Here is a 6,025-nt window from a genome sequence, read left to right on the forward strand (position 1 = left end):
AGTTTCAACCGCCCAACGCAATTTCGTTACCAGCCGGGAATTGTTGGCATCTTCGGTTGACATTTGTTTCTTTCCTTTTTCTAGGAGCGCTGGCGAGTCCGTTTCGATCCCAATTTCTTCGAGGAAAGGGAGAACATCACGAAATCCTCGGTCAAGGATGAGGATATCTTCCTGTTTCATCCATTCAGATATTCCATCTGCATTTGTCTGAAACATGTGCTGTGTTATTGCCGCGTCATTGTTTCTACCGTCAGCGAAGTACGGACCGAGAACACTTACTTTGTAGCCATCTGTTGTCGTGACCATCATGGGTTTTTATGTGGGGGCGGTACTTATGCATAGAGAAACATTTCCTTTGAAAACTGTGCTTACTGCCTTTTTGTATGTATATATATGTTCCATCCATGATGAGAATGACTGAATCAAAAAGCTCTTTTATTTTTAATGTTTAAGAGTTAAACGGAGATGAAGTTTATGCCGTATTCATATAAGCTGTGACAGAAACCTGTTTCCCGCAATTTAAAAAGAACTTGAATAAAGGCTCTATTACATCTCCAAATATGACCAACAGAAATTTCAATGGTTCTCCATTGTATATCAAATATTTTTTTCGCGAGAATGCCTGATCCTTTTTACATAGAATTATTTTGAACATTGAAATAGCACAAGTGGAATATTAAAAATATATTTCATATTCAACGGGAAGCATTCACCACGTTCGGCCAATATTTATTAAGATCGTTCTGGACAGTATGGCATTTGTTGAACTGTATGTGTATACATACCATTTTGAAAATAAATCCAATGCCTGTCATAAAACAATATCAAAAAGACAAACGCGTTTTTGTCGGAAGATTAAAAGGCCGAACGTGCACCGCCTTGGGGCAAGTTCAGACAGGCAGTCTGGAGAAACTAACATCAGATTTTCCCACCAAATTCAACGACTTTCAATGTTTTGCATGGACCAAACTTGCTGCAGTATCATATGCCGAACCTGCCCCGATATGCTGTTTAGATAAATTGATATTACATTCAATGCTAGGCTTTTTCGTATATCATCTTGTGAAACTGACAGAGTGGTACACGTATGGCGTACATATATTGTAATTTGGTTTACAGGACAGGTTATGACTTTCTTCCTACCCTCCAAAGAGTAACTTTCTTCGTTTAAGTAATTTAATAATTGACTTTTCCTCGACATTTGTTTTCGTGTGAATGTCCTGCCAAGTCAACTGAACGGCTAAGATCCTCAAAGTTGAAAAAGGCCAAAAACATCTGGAGTGGCCTAAATTGTCCCGATCTCCCCTATACATTGTGTTTAACTAATGTATTGTATTGCATTATTTGTCTATTTAGGATAACAATATTTGGCTCGTGAAATGTATATAATCCTCGTGAAATTAAGAAATAATATTGTAAATAATCAGACTTTCTGGATACAAATGCACAATCAGTGCTAACAAAGCTGAAATCTTTGCGTGTTGATCCTGTTTATGAGGGGGATGTCTCGACGTAAGAATGACGTTGATCGATTTCCTGTGTATGAGGGGATGTCTCGACGTTGGAAATAGCATGTGATGGTTCTCAGCACTAAGTGTCAGTTTTGATGTTAAGTGCTACTTTAACCAGTGTTCTTTTGATTGTTTAACAGCTTAGATTTAATATTATCATACATTCGTTATACATTAAAAAAATAAAGAATTAACCATGTTAAAAGTACAACATCATAAAACTAAGCTAGTTTCACAGCTTTCCGAGTATGCGACGCTTTTGAGCTTATCTAAGTAAAGTAGCATATATATTCTTAAGTCGAATTAGAACATATAAGAGAATATATCATTTTTTGACATTATTTATTAGTGAAAAATAACAGTTACAGACAAGTACATACGATCTGTTTCTTGATCTGCGTGTATTTGATAGCCCCAAGAATGTCCATCATATTCGCGCATGTCTGTCTCGTCCATATATTATCCATATCAACCTTTGTCACATACCGTGATCTGTAAAAAAAATAACGAACTGTTATTTTAAATAGAACAAACATGTTATATTTATGTTGTGATTTCACCAGTAATTGTGAGATAGGTTTTAATTCTAGGCCGTGGCAAAACTCTGACAACGACTTCTCAACTTTATAAATACTTTTTAAATAAATTACACAAATTTTATTTTCCAAATTAAGTTTGCGGATTATAAGTATTTTTTGTTTCAATTTGTTACTGATTCTTACCAATGATTTGAAGGCCTTTGACAGGATGTCGTTAGATCATTAATATTTGCCGGGGTGGTACCTGACCCTGCGCTCAACTGAAAAGAAACAATGGGATGGGAAATATGTAATAAATAGATATATACTGACACTAACCGACACGATTTGCGTTTGGAACTGAGAACATTTCGAAATTCACAGCTCATAAATAGTTTTTTTACCAAGTTATATGTTATTATGTAAAAAGTTTCGGATTATGAGGCGTCACTGGGGTAAATGATACCTTATATATAAAACGTGTGATATTGTTAAAAAAATGATCTCCCTTTTAAATTTTTCTTAATCTTCAGAATTACTTGAATGAGTTGGTACGTAGTTAAGTAAATTCAAACTGCGATGTTTTTCGGCTTCTTTGCATTAACTCTTTTGAACAGGAGAAGCATACAAGAGTTAGATACCATATACCCTTAAGTTTATGTGTGGAGAATGACGGAACTTACTAATGGTGGGTGGGAGGTATCCTCCTCCTCCGTATCCTCCGAATCCTCCTCCTCCGTAGAATGCTGGTGGTGGCGGAGGAGGTCTGACGGGCATAGCCAGCTGGTTGATGAGTGGGGGGAGGAGTGCCAGGGAAGCCAGACCTCCGGGGGTGAAGGCGCCGAATGTCTGTGCGGATACACAGCCAAGTAGAGCCAGGGCGGCAAAAAGGGAGACAAACTTGTTCATGATTCGTAACTGCGAATGAAGAATGGAAGTTATGATAATAAATGAGATAATTAGCAAAAAAGTCTGGAAGCGATGTTTTGCGTAACTTCGCGAGTCTCCGAGTTAGGATAAAACTGCCAGTCACAGGGCTGATAGGGGTAATACGCAAACAAAATTCACATGGGTACATTCACGGGATAACACAATACATTATGAGATAAATATATACGGTATATACAAATGTCAGCATTTACTTATCGTATATGATGCATTTACACGAAAACAGAGAAAATGAAACATGCACGTCCCGATGTTCAGATTGAACACCATAAGGAGAAAATAATAAAAGACATTTTTATAAATAAAATAAGAAGAAATTATTTCATTAATTGCCCCAAAGATTCATCTAGATTTTGCTAGCAGTAAAGGCTAAACAAAGTAGTAAATATACATAACAATAACACATTATCCCAGTGAACAAAATCATCATGCGAGTACTAACCTTGACCGGTGCAGGCAGGAGAAACACTGATGTCCACTAACTTTCTCAATTCCCTTATATAGGGAACTGCACAGTGGTCAAATTGTCTGGGGACCTGCTGCATGACAGGCACTGTCACCTGGTCAGACAACGGTGCACAGTTGCACCCCGTGTCAGTGTTATTGCGGCCATTCATCCGTCTCTTTTATTAGCATTATGTAAAAGTCCGCTTTGCAAACGGCCATTATTTATGTCCCCTCGCTTACTCGTTAGTGGGGATAAATTGTCGGACAAGAATGTTGGTAACTGTATTAAAGCCGGCGACATTTTGTGTATACATATACAGGAGTATGTTGTAATTTACACTGCAAAATACATGGTCATTCCGGGAAATACTGTCTAAAGCGGTACCAGTACTGTGTGTTCAGTCAACGGACATTTTAGTGACGTACTGCATGTAACTTAAGATATGTATATCATCGACAACTGTTACAAGTATATAACATTTATGCATATATACAAAGCGTTTAATGTTATACGTATACACTAAGTATATGCGGTTAGTTAACATTGAAATGAACCCTTTAAACATTCATGATGGTATGCAGGACAGCTTCTTTCAAACATGTTGCATGATGAACGTTATTAATGCATTTAGTCCCAGAACAAGTACAGTGTTTAAACAACACTTCACTAAAATAAAGGTCAAATATATATGTTAGTATGGTAACATTTTATTCTCCGAAAGCGATAGAAGAGGAAATATAATACAATTCAATTTTGTAAATAAGCTGCTGATGCTAGATATGCACATTTCTAAATATCATTACGATGGTCTATGGGCAGATTCTTGATACAATATGTCAGTGAATCTATGGTATAATGTGCAACTATATCATCGAAGTTAAGAAATAGCAAACGCCTCTGGGGATCATGATGTTGTTAATCAAAATGAAAGTGACAGGCGTCCTCACAAGGGTTACGGCACCAGCATTCCGAGTTTTTACACCAGTAACACCAAATAAGCCATATATAATAAAGAGAGCTGCCTTGGTAACGCAACTTTGTATTTTCGCCGTAACCATACTATTTTGAAATTTGTGACTGGTTTCAATCTGGAGAAATAAAGTATTTAAATATTTTCAAAGAAGGAAAAAATCTTATTGAGTGTAACACCAAAATGTCTGTGACAATCACTAAAATTGAAGACATCACTATCAAATTTCAATCGTTAGCATTTAAAATTAAAATCACATTTGCTTTACTTGGGTAAAAGTTGAAAATACTTGAAGATTTTAAGTTCAAAGCATCAGCTTTATCACTGATTCATATAAAAAATAGAAGGGGTCAATGAAAGAACACTGAAGAGCTTATTTTTACTTACATAGCGCCAGTGTCGAAAATTGATTTGAAATGAATATTTTTGTTTTCTGAATCCATGATTGAGCTGATACATCAAATATTTGTGACGAAGTACCAAAGAAACATCTTTTTTTCTCCACAAGGGCTAACCCAATATTGTGATACATTTTGTTGGTTGATGTACAGCCGATGACTTGGCTTAAAACCGGACTGGTACCTGTGGAAAAAATAGTTGTGATAGTTTATAGATAATCCGTTCTGAAACTGCAGATGATACATGAGTATAAAATACAAAAAAAATGACGAGCGTGTTTCATCGTATTGTTCACCTTGTTGCATGAGACTTTAAACTAATCCTATGGTATTGTAGCCTTACAATCCGATTTTTATTTTATTGTAATGAGGATTATTGAGCGTTCTTATTGAATCCACCACAAATGCGTGTATTGTTCCGAAAAGGTTTGCACAGATGTTTTCATCGATAAACAAACAAGGCCCATCTCTCAAATGATTGGCTCAGCGTTTCCTGGAAAAAATCAGCCGATTCTGCGATTGTGTATTGTTTTCGGAAGAACTTCCTGAACTTGTGAGTTAAATCCATTAAACGGTTCTAAGGGAACGAGGATATAGTTCAAAGAGGTTTTATTATAATGTATACATAAAAAATATACAAATTAATTAGTTTTATCTCTGAAAAGGCCGAGTGATTAAGGCGTATGACTGTCTCGATCACTAGCCCTTCACCGCTGGATCGCTGGTTCGAGACCTTATTTGGGCAGTCACAAGGTACTGGCTACAGGTCAGAGGTTTTTTTCCCGGGAATTCCGGCTTTCCTCCACCTCCAAAACCTGACACGTCCTTAAATGACCATAGGTGCAAAATACGTAAATTGCAAACAAAATAAACCAAACCAAACCAAACAATGCAACTCTAAGGGAAATTAGTAAACTAAACTTTAATCTTTCGTGAGGCAGTAATACGATACAGCTTATACAGGAATGTGCTGTATTTCTTAACTTACAGGCTTACAGGCTAATAAATACTATTATCAAAATATATTTCATCCCCTACCCCAAATAAAAAGCTATCAGCACTACCGTCTATGTAAATGATTGGTCATAAAGAGACGGTTACGTGCCATGGTTAATTCTCAGACATGAAATGCTCACCTGTATCAGGAGGTGTGACAAATGTCACGGTAGAATTTTCACTAGTTGTTTTTAATGTGTATTTATACACATTTATGTGGCATTTTTGTTCTTGAT

At 36.5% G+C, this 6,025-nt stretch overlaps 1 long non-coding RNA gene across 1 annotated transcript; it reads right to left on the bottom strand.

Moving 5' to 3' along the window:
* Positions 1-1,897: 1,897 nt before the first annotated feature.
* LOC110454459 lies at positions 1,898-3,512 on the bottom strand. The gene is made up of 4 exons (XR_002463382.1): positions 3,420-3,512; positions 2,713-2,947; positions 2,234-2,310; positions 1,898-2,003 (listed from the first exon to the last, which is right to left on the bottom strand). It is a non-coding gene; the product is annotated as an uncharacterized LOC110454459 (long non-coding RNA).
* Positions 3,513-6,025: the final 2,513 nt, after the last annotated feature.

The sequence above is a fragment of the Mizuhopecten yessoensis genome, unplaced genomic scaffold (assembly GCF_002113885.1).
Source record: "Mizuhopecten yessoensis strain PY_sf001 unplaced genomic scaffold, ASM211388v2 scaffold7867, whole genome shotgun sequence".
Lineage (NCBI taxonomy): Eukaryota > Metazoa > Mollusca > Bivalvia > Pectinida > Pectinidae > Mizuhopecten > Mizuhopecten yessoensis.